The 20,354-nt window shown below is 39.4% G+C and overlaps 2 protein-coding genes across 5 annotated transcripts in view; both read right to left on the reverse strand.

Moving 5' to 3' along the window:
* The window catches only part of KCTD15 (potassium channel tetramerization domain containing 15), a 315,267-nt gene that overhangs the window by 294,025 nt on the left and 888 nt on the right, over positions 1–20,354 (reverse strand). The gene's annotated exons all lie outside the window — the stretch shown is intronic.
* The window catches only part of CHST8 (carbohydrate sulfotransferase 8), a 270,097-nt gene that overhangs the window by 185,392 nt on the left and 64,351 nt on the right, over positions 1–20,354 (reverse strand). The gene's annotated exons all lie outside the window — the stretch shown is intronic.

Consider the following 20,354-nt stretch of genomic DNA (forward strand, 5'->3'; position numbering starts at 1 on the left):
AGAGTTGGAGCCTCAGTCACAGCTCTAATGATGAACATGATACTTCCAAATCCTCAGCTTTACTTATTTCCTGGATTGACTTCATTGTGAGTTAGAGTGCTCAGTTTTTTGGGCCCTCTGTTGGGCTGATCAGCCTTTCAAGTGAGCAGAGCTGGGCACTGCCACCAAGTCAGCCAGGGAAAGCTGAACGTTTTCAAAATTTCAATATTTTTTTTATTGAAATTTCAATGGAAAAATTCTCAAAAATTTTGCAAAAATGTTACAATTTTTGAGCAGCTTTAGTCAGTAAAAGATTGTCCTTATTCCTGCCTCTGAACATGCGCATACTTGTTTGGACCATGCTTTCAATTACCAGTACCCGCACCACAATCCTTTGTGGAAGAGGATTTTGCTACCTCTAAAACCTCAATCCATTCCTCTCATGTTAACTTTAACATTTTTGTAACAACCAACATAACAGAAAAAGATCGTGTTTCTGTGCAGGATAGTAGAGTTTGCATAGAGTCTACAAGGTGTGTTGTATAAAGGAGCATTCTCTTTAGCAAAGAAGGAAAAACATCAGAAACATCCATGGGGAAACATTTGACTTCAAAGTGCTGTAGTGTGAATGCAAATATAATAGACAACAGGAAAAAGGTAGAGGAGTATGTCCTATAGGAATCTGAGTTAAACCCTGCTGCAGCACAAGGGCCTTAGCAATTGATAATCTTTTACAGGCTGATCCAAAGCTCATTGAAGTCAATGGAAAGACTCCCAGTGACTTCCAAGGTTTTGTTAAGGACTTGCTTATTGAAATATTAAAGTGTGCAAATGCTCACGCACTAATATGTGTATTGTTTGCAAATACGGTATTTATGTGTGTGTGAAAGACCAGTTAAATCCATTAGTCGTGGAAAATTTATTTGGCACAACTTTGGTAGAACTGGGAGTTAGCTGCCCAACTCCCATTGACTTTCTCATCAACCTAATTGCCCTTTGCCTTTGAAAATGTCCCCTTTTGTGTATTTGCTAGGTGCAAACTTTTTGCAGGGTTAAACTTTGAAGAGGATGAGGCTATGAATGCCTTCATCTACCAATATAAGTTTCTTCATCTACCAATATGTTTCTTCGCAAGCAGCCATTCCGTTTCTGAAGATTAAGATGACCCACAGTGGGTCAGTAGCAAAAATTCCCAATGCTGGAGACTGGACACTAAGTGGGGAGGGCTCTGAGTTACTACAGATAATTCTTTCCCAAGTATCTGCCGGGGGGTCTTGCCCACATGCTCAGGGTCTAACTGATCACCGTATTTAGGGTCAGGAAGGAATTTTCTTCCGGGTCAGACTGGCAGATACCCTGAGGGCTTTTCTCCTTCCTCTGCAGCGTGGGGCCTGGGTCACCTTGCAGGTTTAAACTAGTGTAAATGGTGGATTCTCTGTAACTTGAAGTATTTAAATCCTGATATGAGGATTTCAGTAACTCATCCAGAGATTAGGGGCCTATTACAGGAGTGGGTGGGTGAGGTTCTGTGGTCTGCAATGTGCAGGAGGTGAGACTAGATGATCATGATGCTCCCTTCTGGCCTTAAAGTCTATGAGTCTCTGAGTGTTATGGACAAATAGGGCCAAGTTCTGTTTTTTAGCAAAATGCCAGTTGGAAAACTGAAACAAGGAGTGTTCAGACCCCTGAACCAAACCACTGATCTTTGGGGTAGGAGGCAGGGCACTGGCTTGAACAAAATATCCAAGCTCTGGCTCCTCTCTAGTTTTAAATCTCATCTGAAAGTCAGAGTAAATAGTACAGAGATTGCTGTGTGTCCAGGATGGGATTGTTGGAGCAGGAACAATGCAAGATATGAGATGTCACAGGATAGCAGACTCTTTAAAAGGGAGTTGGGTTGAGGCCCTGGGCATCCCCCCTTATATCTTAATTATTTGTCTCATACTGATGCTATGAGGGGAGGGATCATATGATAGTTTGACAAATATAAAAGCCAGCAAGTAGCTCAGTTGAGCTGGAGGAGCTGCAAGGGAGTACGAAGGCTCTTGCAGGAGTCCCCGTATCAAGCCAAGAGTCCGGCTGACATGCAACTCCCAGGTGGAAGGCCTGTGGAGTGTAATTCTGCAAGGAACTAGAGAATTGGAGAGAGCACATAGACTTCTAGAACAGATCTTGGGTGATGGGGAAAGGACATGGCTGATAGGTTGAACTTGCGTTATTCTGAAGATATAAACTGAATCCCTGAAGAAAAGGGACTGGAATCCTGTAGCTGGTGCACAGAGCTGGTGAGTGAGCCCACGAGCTTACACAAGCTGGTTACTTAAAATTATGACAAGCTAAACTTCAGTGGTAGTTTAGCTGCAACTGCAGTTTCTGCAGGGGGCTGCTTCTCTGCTGGACTGCTGAGGATTCTCCGTCTCCTGTTCCTACTTCCTCCTCCAAGGTCTTGTGTTATAGCCACCATCATCTGGGCAGAAGGGATCCAGACAGAGTTTTCTGTGGAACTTTGAAATGTTTGCCCTAACTTGGCTGCTGGAGTCACTGCTGGGTGAAATAAGCATTTGTCCTCCAGAGGATACATATGTTGTTTTGGGCAGCTTTTGTGATTTATGAATTTTAATGGCAAGCTTGGGACTCTGACGTCTCTGCTCATGTCCCCAGATAATTTTTTCCTTTCTATTTTTATTTAAATAAATGAATAAGCAGTAGGGGGAAAGAGATGAAAAATCTACATTTGCTAGGAGAGTTCAGTGGTGATTGCAAAGAATGGCTGGAGTGTATCTAATGTTCTGGTCTCTTTATCTGGCCTCTATGGAATTGCACACAAAGCACTGCTTACTCATACCTTGATGAATAAGCAATGTACAGCAACCAAAGGGAAAGCAAGAAGATAGCTACATAAAGAGTTGTTATCAAAAGGCCCCCAAATAAAGCCAAAACAAATATTGTGAGTGCAGTTTTCCAAGGGATGGAGCAAGTTGAACCTAGCTGGAGTTGGGAGAAGGACAGATAAGCATACATGCATTAACCACAGATACATTCCTAAGTTGGCCCAACAAGATAGTGAAATATTTTATCTACATGGTTGTAGTTCTATAGTCTCTGCTGCTGAGCATTTAGAGTTTATTACCTTCTTGAAAGATTGTGGTTTGCTTCAGTTTCTTTTCAAAGAGATCTCTAGAAGTTTTGTACAATTGTATCTCTGTCTGCACTATACAAGGTCCAAACCAAAAACTGTTTGAATAAAAGCCAGTCGAAGGGCCCAGCCCATTCTGTGAATGGAATGAGAATGTCCGTGCAACTTCACTAGAACAATTGCTGGATTAGGCCCAAAGTCAATGTGAATTTTGCCTTAGTGAAGACTTCAGGATTGGGCCACTGGTCTCTGTAGATTCTCAGTGCTGAATTTAAGTACATGATAGCTAAGGCTCAAATCCACACTGTTCAGCCTGAGCATAGGACACTAGGCATGTTCATGGGGGAAGGGAAATGGGTATTTTCCCATTCTCAGGTAACAGAGTAGCAGTGTATCTGCTCCATGAATGCTACTCCAGTTGAATATATGGGCCCTAAAGCATCCCCCTAAATTGTGGTAGAGAGCGTGGACCTGTGGAACCAGTTGTATCTCCTGTACACACAGACACATTCTGGCAGGTCTCCTCCAAACCGATCTCCATGTTTCTGGGTTATTTTTGGTGAAAATAAGTTTAACAAATACACATACATCTATGAGGGGTTTGCACAAGATTATTTATGCATTGCCTCCTTGTCAGGGTTTGCAGAAAATTTACATTGACTCATCATACTGCACAACTAAGATATTGATGGCTAAAGGCCATATAGTTTTAGATGAAGAATTAAGTCTTTAATGTACACACACCGCATAGTAATGCTTCATTCTGAGAAACAGTATCTATTGATCCCTTCAGTTCTATAGCTGGTGTGCCATTTGTTTGCCATGGCCGGTAAGACAGCAGCTGTCATACATTTCAATTTTAGTGCCTTTAAATAACCTTTCCAAATGCTAATTTTCTTATAATGCTTCTCTTACAAGTCTAAATAAGGCAATGTAAACAGCATGCAGTTTGCAGTTTTTCTTCTTTAAAGGCGTCCGATCAGGGGTGTTTTCATAATTACTACATTTTAAAATAGGTATCTGGTTTACAACCCATGTTATTCCAGTCACAGTAACACTCCATTTGCCTGAGCCCTTTTCATATTATTCAAAACCAGTTGGTGTCTAGTAAATTTCTGACCAATTTTTAGTTTGGATTCTGACAGTTATTTAATTGCTTTGTTAATGAGAATCATTTGATCTTTTATCAAATTAAATAGCAGTTTTGGTGACAGTATACTTTTGCAATATGCTGTGCTGAGAGCAACATATAAGTAAACTGAATTGGGAATTATTTTATGAAATACAGTTTTCATTACCATACTGTGTTGTATAGTACTTTTAAGAATTCTGTTTTCAGTTCTATGAATTTTTGGATAATACTAGTAGAAAGGAAACTGACCAAAAAGGCACTTACTCAAATTCTCTTGCAAAGCTGGTTCTGCTAAATTTGAATAAGCCTTTTGAATTTTATCTTTTTTGCTGTTTTTCACAAAATGAAATAAAATTCTAGCATGTGAAAATGGCATTAAAAGAAAATTGTCAAAGTCAAAACCAATATGTATAAGGGAGCTCTCTACAGGGAGATTTTCCCAGCTCTGTATTGCAATGATATGTGGACACCTCAATGGACTTCACCATTTTCTGCTGGAGAGCACCTATAAAGCAGTGAGACCAGACGGTTCTTCAAGCTGGGTCCAGCAAAAGTGGTGGAATCCTTCTGAAATACTGAGGTGCCACTGAAATTCCTCCTAGTCATAAGTGACATGCCTGGTAAACTGGGCTGCACTGTTTTTCCCAACACAATAGGCATGTGAAGTTGCAACAAAGACAATTATAAACCTTATTTATTAGGTTTCTTACTGGCAAGTCAGTAAACCTTCTGATGTACCTTCTTCCTGGTTTGGTATCCTGCACGAAACCTGCAACAGAGCTGGGAGGATAACACATGAACAATTTAATGACACCTCTTTTTTTTTTTATTATGAATTGTCTGTGAACAGATCACAATTTTCTTTAATAGTTTCATCATTTAAAATTCTTCAGAGTGCTGTTTTTTGCGTAACTCTTGCTCCTTAGCTCACTTGTTGAGCAGTTTGATTTCCACTGTTTTGATCGTACACATTGGTGACCCAGTATGTTTCTATTCCTTAACTAGATAAAAATCACTCTTAAAATCAGGTTTCTGGTGAATATACTCTCACTTATGAATTCAACAGCTGACTTCCTGAGGATATGCTTGAATATTCCCTTAAAATTTGCTCTTTCTGTGAACAGTCCTGCCAACAAATTCCTTCACTAGAGTAAATGTGGAAAAGAAAACACAAAAAAGATATGGAAAGAGTCTAAATGAAAAAAAACTGGAATGAATACAAGTAGACTTCTTTTTTCAGTGCTTGCCTAGGTTTCTCACACAGCTTCCAATCAATTATGAAAGCTAAGTTTCAGAGCTACCTGTCCTCTTTATGTGACTTTCTTCTCTCAGTGTTTTCACCACCTACAGAGTATCATCGGTTTGTTACAGCCCTGTGGAAAATTTAAGTGATTATAGTCCCAATCCAGTGATCTGGTCAACCCATACAGATCTGATTACTGGATCAGAGCCTATGACAACAACTGCCTTTTCATTGGGTAAAGCATTGATCATCTATTTATTCCATTGATGCATACAGTAACAGAACTTCTCATGGATTCCGACTGACATTAATTACAAGTGGCAGAAGCTTGGGGATACTGGTTAAGAATATACAGCAAATCTGCTGTAGTGGTAAATTCTGACCCACCTGGGCAACCCAATGAGGAGAATTATTTTGTCCTTTACATACAATAGGCATAATGAAACCAAACTAGTTAATGATTACAAGTTATATAAAAGTGTGGACTAATTTTACATCCATTAGATCTCAGTTTTTAAAAGAATATGAAACCTGTTTTACTCGGTGTAGCGAGCTAAAAGTACAGAAAGTGTAAAAATAGCTTCTTAGGAAAAATAAAGAGATAAAGAAAGAAAGAAAGAAAGAACATATTGCATTCACCATTTTGAAGTATCCTGTGGAAAGTGGCTGTCTTGTCAAGTAATCTGGGTATGAAAATTGTGTGGCGGGTCATGAATGTTCACAAAATTAGGGGTTGGGGTGCAGGAGGTGGGGAGGGCTCTGGCTGGGGGTGTGGGCTCTGGGGTGGGGCTGGGACTGAGGGGATGGGGGTGCAGGAGGGTGCTCTGGGCTGGGACTGAGGGGTTCGGAGGGTTGGAGGAATCAGGGCTGGGGCAGGCGTTAGGGAGGGGGGCAGGCTCTGGGTAGCGCTTACTTCAAGCAACTCCTGGAAGCAGCGGCATGTCCCCTCTGGCTCCTACGCAGAGGCGCAGTCAGGCCGCTCTTCACGCTGCCCCAACCACAGGCACTGCCCCCACAGCTCCCCTATGTGTAGGAGCTGGAGGGGGGACATGCTGCTGCTTCCGGGAGCCACGGCACACGTGGAGCAGGACAAGCCCCCGACCCTGCTCCCTGGCTGGAGTAGGACAAGCCCCAGACCGCGCTACCCAGCAGGAGCTCGAGGGCTGGAATAAAACATCTGAAGGGCTGGATGTGCCCCCGGGCTGTAGTGTGCCCACTCCTGATTTAGGGGGCTGTGTGCTCGGCTTATTAGCTTGCTATAAACACTTTCGCATTTCTTAAACAATAAAATGGGAGTGTGTTGGAGAGGTAGGTATAATTTCAGAAAATGCTTTAGTTACCTATTTTATCTACTGAAACATCACCTAGGAGGTATTCTTTCTCTGTGATGCAGCTCGATACTTCATGTAGCAAATGGCCGCACTCTTCCATAGTTCATTAAATTATGTTGTGATGATCTTATCTCCACTGGGTCTCAATTAAGAAATGAAGCTAGTGCCTTTAGAGGAAATGACAGAGTACAATCAGAATATACTGAATATATAATTTGATCTGTGGAACCAAGCGAGAGGAAAAATGTAGTTGGCAAATGTCTAGACATGAAGAATGTGTCATCTCTCCAAGATGCACATGCCACAGTACCTAATTAGATTGTAATATTGTTTAAGGACATTTATTGCATTTTAAAATTGAAGTTGACTTGTTTAAGTTCATTAACCACTGTTCTATAATAGTGAATATTATTTCCTTCCTGCTCCCCTTGTCTCCATTTTCTCACCCCTGGGAACTTTTAGCATACTGATTCTGGGCCCACAGTCTATTAACACTAATTTTGAAATTGCAGCAATTTGATTTTTGTGTTCTAATTTAATTAAACATTTTGCTCTTGGTTTTAAATATGTTTGTTTTTACTTTTAACGTATTTTAATGTGCCTAACAGAAATAATTTCTATGGATGTTTTTCTCCATAAAAAAACAAACAAAGCTCACTTGGTAAATAATAACCAATGTGAAGGAGTAGACTAGGAACAGTTACATTGCAGATTGCCTGTGTGATTCATTGCACGGTCGGGACTTAAGGATGTCAAAAATTAGTTGGTACTATGAGATCTAATGAAAAGCATCAACCTATTTACATAGATATGAATGGTGGATGCCACTGACTTTACTAAGTGCAGACATGGGCCCCACTTATGTATATTTCTTCATGTTTCATAGATTTTGAAGGCCAGGAAGGACAATTATGACTATCTAATCTATCCTGTTGCATAACACAGGCCCTAGACTCCACCTGGTACTTCCTGTGTCAAGTTCATAATTTCTGGTTCAGCTAGAGTATGCATTTCAAATTGAGATTTCTACATCTGTTCCTGGCTCATCTTTGTCTGTTTTTCTTGCTCTATTAGCTACTCTTTTTCCTTGATATTCATGATAGAATTTAGTTCTCCTAGTGTTTTGCATAAAATTTAATAATTCCTTTGTACAGCACTATGACTGCATTTATTGCTATTTCATAGAGATAAAAAAAAAAGCCATAATGGACCAAATTTGTACGTGATGTAACTCCACGGAACTCAATGGAGTCATTCCACTGGCGCTGGGATTGTCCTGAATGTTCTGTTGTACAGCACTGAAGACACCAGCAGTATATAATAAATAATATCTGACTTTGTATGCTCTGGTGTAGCTTAATTGCATAGCTTAATTGCCATCAATAGCATGAGAATGAGCTGTTTATATATGCAGAACTTGCTGTGTCCCAGTTTTAATTAGGTAACAACTCGAGGGTGCTTCCTGTTTACAAGGTAATAACCATATCCTGAGCTAAATAAATGGAGACTATAAGGCAAGGTACAGCTTTTAGTTTAATAGGTTATTAAAATAAATATACCTTGATTAATATTTGAGACAAAGCTGACTATTTATAACATTTGAATGGTTTCTTCGCTGGAGTGCCAGCCCTGCAGGGTATACTTAAGTGAGAATCCCATTGACCTCAATGGGAGTTTTGCCTGAACAAGGTCTGCAGGATTGGGCCTTAAACAATTGCAGTGAACTACCATAAAATTGCAAGTCAGTACACTCTACAATATTCTTGTTCTATGACTGACTCTAACTTCCGTACAACACATAGAGCACAGTATTTCTCCACAGACAAAAAAAAATCACCTTCATGAATATTTTAATATACTTCTTTTTTAATAATCTATAATTGTGCAGCGAGATGAATTCATTTCCCCGCATAATATAAACAGCCTATTTTTCCTCCATGTTGTTGTCTAAATACTGAAATAACTGCATGTAGCACTGCAAATGTGCAAGTGTTGTTACATAACGATAACACAAAGGGGTGAGGGTTACTCTGACTGCGGCCTCTACCTTTTTCCTCCCTGTGGCTAGACTTATGAGCATTATGCTATGCAAAAGCTTAACAAATCCCAGAACCAGGAAGACAATGCTCCTGGTTTCATTACAAGCCTGAAATTGGCAAGAAACAACAGATAGCATCATTCTTCCGGGGGACTGGCGAGGAAGGAGGTGCGGCCAAAGCTTCTGTGAGGTATGGTGAGCTATTAAATCTTCTTGGCAATCTCAGCCAGCAGAGGTCATGTGGAGATGCAGATAAAGGAAAGCAGCTCTCGACAGGTGAAACCCTGAGGAAGGGTGAATTCCCTTCTCCAGTGTAAAGGTCCAGGCAGGAGAGATGTAAATTACACACCTCCTTGTACCAGCATGGGGGCATCTGGCCCATTGTGTACTATATACAAAGCCAAACAACTGGGCCAATTGCTGTAAACTAGTTAATTATCTACCAGCTGAGAGATGATAAACAATTGTTTCTCCTCTTCTCCCTCGCCATGTAGACTTTTTGGTCCTGTCTGAGTTAATGGCTATCTATCTGCTTCTCACTCCTGTCCCCCAACAAGTAGGGTTCGAAAATCACCTCATCTAGGCTTTAATTCAGTAGAGCACTTAAGCATATGCTTGAGACCCATTGCAGTTAATGTTTAAGTCAGCATGGGCTTAGTGCTTTGCTGAATCAAGGTCCAATTTAACATGCTGTTCCCCATTTGTCTGCAGGGCACATCCATGTTAGGTTTCTAATGTGGCCTAATGGATATGGCATTGGCCTCCTAAGCCAAGGATTGGGAGTTCAAGTCCCACCTGGGGTGAAGAGCTACCCCCTGGGGGGAGGGATAGCTCAGTGGTTTGAGACCATTGGCCTGCTAAACCCAGCGTTGTGAGTTTAATCCTTGAGGGGACCATTTGGGGATTGGTCCTGCTCTGAGCAGGGGGTTAGACCCTTCCAACCCCAATATTCTAAACACTATTTTTAATTAATGGGAACTTTGGTTGTACCAGGAATTTGGAATCAGACCTTCCATCCACAGAATCTAAAACAGACTAAATTCTTGGGATAACTAATTGTCACCACTGGAATTCAAGTGGGTCACAAGCCAAATCATGACAGTTTGGGCAGTTTAAGCTTTTTCCTTTCCTCACATTTTCAGCTTTAGGTTTCCAGTCTCATAAGGAGTTATTATAATAAATCCTAGATTGTCCCAAGCAGTAAACAACGTCCAATGCCTATGGGTAATGGCCAGACATTGTCATGCAATGCACCAATGAAAAGATGAAAGTAACCTGATTAGAAAATAGAACGACTTAAGAAAAGGAACAAGCCATCTCAACATGAGGATGGGAAATTTCACCCCAATCTCTTCACTTTGCCATTCAATTCATTCATTGCTCCTAAAAGGACTTTGGTGGCTCTTGGATTCTTTAGAGTCTTAGCTCCTGGAGCAGACACCTGACTTCACTGTTTCCCCTGAATATGTACATCAGCTGCCCAGCATGCTTAACCTTCATCACTTTGAGGGACCCACAGTCTGAACTTGGGTTGCTCAACTTATGTGCTGCCAAGAGCAAAAGCACCACAAAGCCAGCCTCTGACAAGGTTTTAAAATTAAATGTGTCGTTTTCAATTGCAAGCCCTTGGGAAGCAAGCACAGAAGCCCAACAGGGTTGACTTTGTGAAGATTTTAATAGATAGATTTTATCTGCTTTGAAGAAGAGGGAAGAAAATTTAGTGAGTTTCTGAACAGAACCGGCACAAAATGGCCACGCTCTAGCAAGTCTCCTCTGAATCACCACCAGCACCTCCTGCAGTGATTCATTACAAAATGGGACAAAGATGGGGTTCCATCCTGCAAGGTGCTGAGTATTCTGACCTTGCTCCTGCCAAAGACTTTAAGCACACGAGTAGTCCCAATTAACCAATTAAGCTTATCCCCTACTATGGAACAAGCTGCCCCCCTTCAAAGAGATGGATCTAACATGCCATTTGCTGCCATCACATAGTTCAGTCTGCTTGGGTGTTCTACCCCTTCTCCCAGCTTGCATCTGTCCTCTCTGTTTAGATTGTAAGTATTTTGGAGGCGGGGACCATCTACTACTCTGAGTTTGTACAGTGCCTAGCCCAATGGAGCCCCATTCTTGGCTGGCCCTTTAGCACTACTGTAATAATAATTCAATGGGACCACTTATGTGCTTAAAGTTAAAACCAGGCTCAAGCACTCTGCTGGGATGAGGCTAGAATGTTCGGCAGCTTGCAGGATTGAGCCTATAGAAAATACGAGTGGAGACAATTCTATGTATTGCATAAATCAGTTGGAGACTTACCCACTGAAGTTGGGTTTTAGATCCAGCCTCTAGGGAATAATAAATCATTATTCACTTCCAAATGAACATCTACTATTTAGTTAGACAAAATGAGAATCAGCCATAACTACTACTGATGGAGGACCTACACAAAATCAATTATTTGGCCTCTTCTGCTCCCCTCACTGGTGCTAAAGCAATAGTTAATTGAGACTGACGATCCAGGTGTACAAACAAAACAGTAATAGAAAAAAGAGCCGCTTTAATTTCAAGCTCCACTAGAAACATGAAGGGAAAATGAATGTTTATCAAATGAGAAAGGGTGACCCTGATGGAGGGATAAGGTTTTGTTTAAGCTTTTAGGAGAAAGTTAAGAGCACTGAGAAATGGAAACAATATAAAAAAATTTTAAATGGCACAATTAGAAATACACTTGAAAATGTTTTTTAATTTAATTACAATTGTTTAAAATTATGTCCACATTTGAAACACAGCTGAATTCATTAACTGCTGACAAATGGGAGGAAACTTCCTTTCACTATCACATTGTCTGTGCAAATTATATGAACTCTTTTTTTTTTAAATAAAAATGTAATGGAGTGAAAATTAAGGACTGTTGATCAGCTTTTGTAATTTTCTGTAACTCCTCTTAAAACCTTTGGAAAGGGTCTTTAGAGGATGCAGGATGATTGTTTAGAAACATGCTTTCATAAAGCCATCATTCTTACATTTTTCTGACACATCAAAGCATTGTTGATTTTGCCTATGACATGTTGCCAAGCACCATAACTGATTGCAGCTCAACTATGGCAGGTCGCTTTTGATTTTGCCCGACATAACAAAGAGGTGTCAATTTCTGAAGGCTTATAAAAAACCAAACCTTTAACAAGTCAGTTTCTAGGAGTAAGTACGCACAGCAAATAGTGGGAAGGGGAACCTGTGGAAGCTGCAAGTTGAGGGCTTCAGCTCGGTTCCAGAACACTGGCTCTCCAAGAGCTAAGCCACATTTGATAGAAAATTACAAAAATCTTCAACGCTTTCCAGGGATCACATTATCAATAACTGCTGTAATTGTCACAGGATGGTTAGGGAATCAGGACTGAGAGGAGGTAACTAAATGACCATGAAGGTGAAGGCAGGTGGTTTATGAGACAATCTCTCTATTGTGTTTCACACAATGAAAACAATTGGGAATGCCTGCTCTGGGCGCTAGCCTGCATATCTCCTGTTAAAAACTCTACTGTCAAAAAGTATAAAAAAAGATACTTACTTTGTATCTATTTAACCAACTTTATGACCCCATTGTAGATAGCAGCTGCGTGGGAACTGGCACAACATTGCTTCAACATCTAAACGGGGTCATAGTCAGTCAAAACCAGAACCATTGCTAGCATCAAGGAAAGAAGATGAATCATACCCACAATGGTGTGTAGGACTACAGCATTGCCAGGACTTGTGCTTCACCTCAATGCTGATGCCTGTAGGTCTTTCTCTTTCAATCAGAATAATAGCAAACTGATTGGAACAAGATTTAAAGGCAGAAAGGAAGAATCTACTTACTATGGGAAAATCTCAGTCAAAGAAGACTAAGGCAGAGAGAAGAACGGGAAATGTGGCCGTAGAAGGTGCATCCATTCCTTCAACTAATTCCATATATTTAGTAGTACTGCCTCTTCTGGTTGAAAAATGTAGCCTGGAGTCCATTCATCTGATATACAGTTACCAGATAATTTTGCATGTGGTTTGGATGGATGCTGTTAGTACAGAGGCAGGTTAAATTTATACCAGAGAAAAGTTGTAAACTGCAGCCACATTAGTTTTGAAATTATATTTTATTTTCAATTGCATTGTCATGGATAAAAAAAGTTTCTAGTATGACTAGTATTTCTAGTGCAATGTACAGTAGGATAATATTATGGAAATGCACAGTTATCATGGAGTGATGTAGGCAGGGCTGTTATTTGTAAGTAACAAGGTGTATGAGTGGTTGTGTGTGTGTTCTGAATAAGTGGAAAGAGAGAATTACAATGCAGCGGCATTATTGGTCTTTGCTCTAAGGCTGCTGTGATATATAGTCAGACTGCTGCACTATGGCTCCCCTGTGCACTGATTTTTATTATAACAATTACCCTCTCCTCTTCCCCCATCCCCTCTTTCTCCCTGTCTCCACTGGTGAAGCAGAAAATGAAAATAAGGCAGTATTGTGTTGTAAGATTTGTCTGGATGAAGCAATGACAGTAGAGTTACTGCACAGACTCAAAGACTGCCAAGTTGTATGGTTCTGGTTTTGTTTTTGTTAGTTTGTGCCTGGTAGCTATATCAACTAATTATAGATAATAGTGTCATAAACAGATAGTTAAGGGTTAATGTCTCTTTTACCTGTAAAGGGTTAACAAACAGGGACCCAAACACCTGACCAGAGGACCAATCAGGAAACAAGATACTTTCAAATCTGGGTGGAGAGAAGCCTTTGTTTGTGGGTTCTGGGTTTGTGCGTTGTTCTCTCGGGGTCCTGGACGGGACTAGAGGTGCAACCAGGTTTCTGCCAATCTCCCTGCTACAGTCTCTTATCTATTCAAAATAGTTAGTAAGTAAAAAAGGCGGTTATAGTCTTTTAATTTGTTTTTCTTATTTGCAGATGTGTACTTGCTGGAAGTAGCTTAAATTGTGTTTCTGCTGAAGAAAGCTTCTTTCTATTGTCTATAAGCTAAAAAAACCCTGTATATTTACCATCTTGATTACAGAGACAATTTTTATGTTTTTCCTTCTTTATTAAAGTTTTCCTCTCTCTTCTAGAATCTAATTGATTTTTTGGTTATCTTTTGTAAGACTCCAGGGAAGGGAGTCTGCACTCACCAGGGAATTGGTGGGAGAAAGGAAAGGGAGGAGGGAAGAAAAACCTGCTCTCTGCGTTTATCTCTGTATCTCTCTCCGGGGAAGAAGGGAGGGGGAAGGGGTGATTCAAGGAGTTGAATCACGGTGGTCTCCTAGTGTACCCAGGATGGGAAAGAGCTGGGAGGAAGAAAAGGAGGGGGAAGGGAAATGGTTCATTCCCCTTTGTTGTGAGACTCAAGGAATTTGGGTCTTGGGGCCCCCAGGGAAGGTTTTGGGGGAGACCAGAGTCTATCAGGCGCTCTACTCTAAGTCCTGATTGGTGGCAGCAGTACAGGATCTAAGCTGGTAATTAAGCTTAGGGGAATTCATGCTAATACCCATATTTTGGACGCTAAGGTCCAGATTTTGAATTATACTATGACAATAGTGCACAGCAGTTTTCATTCTAACTCCCTGTTTGCACATCTTGGTAACTTTTGGGATGAATTTTCCACACTCAATCTGTTTCTAAAGGTGTTTGTCTTCTGACTTCAGTCTCCAGAGGAAAAAGCTTTCCATAAAGTCATAGATGCAGTAGCTGGTTCAACTTTACAGCAGTGGTCCTCTTATTGATTACCATAGTTCAGTCTCCAGGCCATTGACTGGCTTTTCCAGAGTTCACAAATTTTTAGCCCAGTCATAAACTCTCACGTGACACAACTACTTAGTTTTTCCTAGTTACGCTTTCCCATACTGCACTATCACAGCTGTCCCAGACTTGAGTTCTGACTAGTTTTAAGGGTCTGAAATAAACATTGTGTGCAGGCACTAACCAGAGTGTTAAGATGGCATTATATCAGCTTCTTCATTATAAATCCCAGTCGTTGGGGAGCATGTCATTTTCTGAAGAGGTTTACTGCTGAGTACAGTAATGATGCATAGACTGTCCTGCTGGCTCATTGTAAGGCTCCAAGACAATGAGAGCAGTGGCAATTACTGCAATATTTCACACAAATGTAAAATCTTTCAGTGTTTAATCCCCTATCATGGGCAGGGGATTTATATTTGTAAGTCTTGATAGCAGTCAGGGGAATTTAACATATAACTTGCTAGTGCACCACTGGGAAAATGTATCTTAATTTACCCCAAAGTTTCCTTTCTGCTAGCAAGAGTCATAAAGGCACCCTTTAACTGTTTAATAATAATAATAATGAGGGTTGTTGATTAATTGCAGTGAACTCACGTGATTAAAAAAGTTAATTGCGATTAAAAAAATAATCACAATTAATCACAGTTTTACTTGCACTGTTAAACAATAGAATACCAATTGAAATTTATTAAATATTTTGGATTTTTTCTACATTTTCATATATATTGTATTCTGTGTTGTAACTGAAATCAAAGTATATATTATTTTTTATTACAAATATTTGCACTGTAAAAATGATCAAAGAAATAGTATTTTTCAATTCACCTCATATATGTACTATAGTGCAAACTCTGTCATAAAAGTGCAACTTACAAATGTAGATTTTTTTTTACATAACTGCAGTCAAAAACAAAACAATGTAAAAAACCTCAGAGCCTACAAGTCCACTCAGTCCTACTTCTCGTTCAGCCAATCACTAAGACAAACAAGTTTGTTTACATTTACAGGAGATAATGCTGCTCTCTTCTTATTTACAGTGTTATCTGAAAGTGAGAACAGGCATTTGCATGGCACTTTTATAGCCAGCACTGCAAGGTATTACATGCCAGATATGCTTAACGTTTGTATGTCTCTTCATGCTCTGGCCACCATTCCAGAGGACATGTTTCTATGCTGATGACGCTCTTTAAAAAAATGTGTTAATTAAATTAGTGACTGAATTCCTTGGGGGAGAACTGTATGTCCCCTGCTCTGTTTTATCCACATTCTGCCATATAGTTCATGTTATAGCAGTCTTGGATGATGACCCAGCATGTTGTTCATTTTAAGAATACTTTCACTGCAGATTTGACAAAATGCAAAGAAGATATCAATGTGAGATTTCTAAAGATAGCTACAGCACTCAACCCAAGGTTTAAAACTCTGAAGTGCCTTCCAAAATCTGAGAATTACGAGGTGTGGAGCATGCTTTCAGAAGTCTTAAAAGAGCAACACTACAGAACCCAAACCACAAAAAAAAAATCAACCTTCTGCTGGTGGCATTTGACTCAGATAATGAAAATGAACATGCATCAGTCCTCATTTCTTTGGACTGTTGTCAAGCAAAACCCGTCATCAACATGGATGCATGTCCCCTGGAATGGTGGTTGAAGCAGGAAGGGACATATGAATCTTTAGCACATCTGGTACGTAAATATCTTGCGATGCTGGCTACAACAGTGCCATGAGAACACCTGTTCTCACTTTCAGGTGACATTGTAAACAAGCAGCGGGCAGCATTATCTCCTGGAAATGTAAACAAACTTGTTTGTGTGAGCAATTGGTTGAACAAGAAATGGGACTGAGCGGACTTTCAGGGTCTAAAATTTTACACTGTTTTATTTTTGAATTTAGTTTTTTTTTTAACATAATTCTACATTTGTAAGTTCAACTTTCATGACAGAGATTGCACTACAGTACTTGTATTAGAATAATTGAAAAATACTATTTCTTTTGCTTTTTTATAGTGCAAATACTTGTAATCAGAAAGAAATAAAGTGAGCACTGTACACTTTGTATTCTGTGTTGTAATTGAAATCAATATTTGAAAATACAGAAAACATCCAAAAATATTTAAATAAATGGTATTCTATTATTGTTTAACAGTGCAATTAATTGTGATTATTTTTTTTAATTTGACAGTCCTAATAATAATATTAATAATTAGTAATGTAATTGCACTTATATATAGCACCTATCAGCAGAAGTTCTCTAGACGTATAGAAGGTTTGCAGAGATTCCGTGACAGGGCATTACATTTCTTTACTTCCTCCATGACCATCTCATTTTCATATCAATTCTCAATACGAGGCCCCCTGCACCTGACGTTCAGCATAATAACACTCTCCATAAAAGCCCATTAAGTGTCTATCGTAAGTGAAGTTACTGTCTCTGTAATGACCAGAGAAATATGTATTCAATTCAGTGTATTGGCTTGGGAAATCTGTTTTGTCCGCGATAAATGGCTGTCTGTCACAGCCATGTCTGTTCAGAGTGAAGTGTATTACATAAATATAACTATACAGAGAGAATATTTGTCAATCAGCAAAAAAGGCTATACACCCACTATCCAGGGCACATATACTTTGTAAGCATTGGTTTCCAATAGATAAATGTAATCAAGGTTTATATGTTCACAGAAGCCAACAGGATGGGATTGTTTCACTCGAAAGATCAGAAGAAAATTGTAACTAATGTTGTGGAAAATTACTTTGATATTGCTTTCTCAGTACAGCATCACAATTAGGTAGCAATGTGAAGCACAGGGAAAGAATAAATGAATAGTAACAAATCAACACAAACAGCTACTGTCAGGCATACTTTGCTCAGTGAAAGTAATGTAAGCATTACTTAAAGTTTTATGACTGTAGTTTTATACTGGTTTAAATAGTACATCAAGGTTTTGCCATCATGCTTGCTTGGACTAAAACAATAAAGAACAATTTCTGGAAGAGACAGATAGAACTAAAGTACCAACATATTTTTATTAATCTTGTTTCTGAAGTTATACTCTTCCAAATTAAAGATGACTGAATATATTAGCAGTGAGAAATGTCTGCTTGGGTCAGTGCAAAATTCTACTGTACTGCTTTTTTGGGGTGAAAAATGTCCTTTATTGAATTTCACACAGCATTGCAGATGAGATTGTAAATGCATTCAGCTACATAGTAACTACATGGGAAATACAAAAGCAAAAACCAATAAATGAAACTTTGTTGTATAAAATCTGTTGGCCTAAATAATATAATGGCACATATATTTATTCAGTTCTATTGGGGGACCAATTTTGTAGGCAAATTACAGCAATATCCTGTCTCTAAAAGAAACTAATATTTTTTAGGAACTATTCTGAGTGAGTGAGGGAAAACACTGTTTTAAGCACACCTGGTGTTTCTCTCTTACAGACTGACTGATTTCCATAGAACACAGTGCACAATAAGGAAACATGGCGATTCCTCTTTTTAATGAAATGAACAATGTCTTTTCTATGTTCTACCAAGTGCCTATTGTGCTTTAGGGACAATTGGCCTGATTTTCAGTGGAGCTGAACATGTGAAGCACCTGAGTCCAGTGGCAGCTGAAGGTGCCCTGCACTTCTGAAAATCAGACCATGTAACTATTCTGTAAGTATCTTTCTCTCAGGGGGTGTGCTCTTCTCTCCGTCTAACTTCCATTAATGTAAATGGGAGTTGTGTGTGAATCAAGCAAGAAATTAGACAATTTTGGAAGTAACAGCCCCCCTTAGAATAGTCATTTTACAACCATATACAGGACCTTCCCCAGGAAAATCTAGTAAGTTATTGAGATAGTTTAATCTTTGAGGATGCTTCTGTTCAAACCTTGATTAGTATCTCAAGTGTAAATGGGTTGGGCCTCATCCTGTTCTTTGTCTACCTCAAAAATCATTTCATAGTGGGTCACAATCAGCAGTCAATGCTTGAGAGGCTCATGATTGGAAGAGCAATAGTCCAATAGGTCAGGACTAAGAAGCAATGGTAGAGAAGCGTGAGAAAGCTTACACAGAGCTAGTTGAAGCCAGTGCTGTAAAATTCTTGACTTTCATAAGCAGAACACAAACCAACAATTTCTTTTTTAAATTATGAAATTCTGATGTCCGACATGTGGCATCAAAAGCAGATCAATACTGCCAGTGTAACTCCCATCTAGAGTGCTTGTTGCATCTATTTTTTTGTGTGCAAATAAAACCCCATATATGCTAGAGTCATAACTTTTTCACCTAGAACACTATATTGTACACCCTAGGATTGAATTTAATGTCAACAGGCTACAGAAGAAGAAAATTTTCTTTTTATTTTAGAGGGAGTTGTCCAGGATTATTGTGGAATTAATTTTCATGCACCTACCTATTATTTCTAAATATTTCATACTTAACATGAGTTGTGTTTATTTAAGGAAAAGTTAATTACAAATGTGAACACTTTTCACAGGGGATTTTGTTATTGTCCTAGTACAGAATGAAGGCAGAGCCTCGCTACTTAACAACCCTATTTTGCAGACATGATCTAAGTCTTAGAGAACTGTCTGAAGAACATTCCCATTGGGTTGGAGAGTATGCTGCTGTGATGGGTCAGTTCCCTGGCCACAAACCCTTTCACCCTTGAGCCATCTCCTCCTCATCTCCAGAGCTTAATCCCGTGGAGGTCCTTCCACAGGGAAAAGGAGAAACATTGCCATGTAGGAGATGCTGTCTCACTGCTATATCTGCTGTGGTTTTGGCTCATCCTCCAGTTGCAGAGATGACATGATCCAGAATTAGAGTTTGTTACATGGACTTCTTTTTGAATTCATATAATATTAGGAAATAATTATAGCATATCTGGTTTTCTCCTATATTACTAACAGCGGGTCATCTACTTTCACTGTAAAAACCAAAACATATTACTAGGTGAAGAATACGAGCCCTTGATAAGCTACTTTGTGTCTAGGTATTGCAGGTGTCTGCAAAAGCTGTGGGCCAGTTCCTACATTCTGTCTACTCCTAACTAATCCAGTGAGCTGGGCTATTACAGTGAGCACATGATGTTATAATCTGTTTCAAATGTTTCTTCTTATTGCCCTGTTCTCTTTCAAATGTGAACACGCAGCTTCCATTGACTTCAAATGGATTTACATACACATCTTAGAGCAGAATTTAGCTTATTATGTCAGTTCAATATGTAAGTTGTTTTGCATTTAAATATACAAAATTATATTAAAAAAAAACAAGTGAAGTGACTGGCAAATCCTCCACTTTCAATCAATTGCATAGTTTTATTCATTATTTCCACAGTTTCGGCTGAGTGGCTGCTTTCAAAATTAGAGTGCAATTGGTCTAAATAACAAATATATTAATGTTTAAGTATGTTTGATGATACAGAGACAAGCACTTAATAAGTCTGGATGCAGAGGGTAGCACTTAATGTAATGACAGTTCCAGGGCTCTGTGTGTCAGGGTGCAGCTCCTTCAACATGATAGCAGTATTTTGCCTTTAAAATACACAACATATTACAAACTGCACATCAATTGTGACAAGCAAACAGAAATAGTATTTAATCAAATGACAATATCCAGTATAAAAGAACACAATGGACCAAACTCTGCCCTCGGTTATACCAGAGTGAATCTAGAGTAACTCCACTGGGATCCCTCTGTCTAGGATTTTATAATGCTTACTGTATGCTCACCACTGAGGTACCACAG

The sequence above is a fragment of the Gopherus flavomarginatus genome, chromosome 14, assembly GCF_025201925.1.
Source record: "Gopherus flavomarginatus isolate rGopFla2 chromosome 14, rGopFla2.mat.asm, whole genome shotgun sequence".
Taxonomy (NCBI): Eukaryota; Metazoa; Chordata; order Testudines; family Testudinidae; genus Gopherus; species Gopherus flavomarginatus.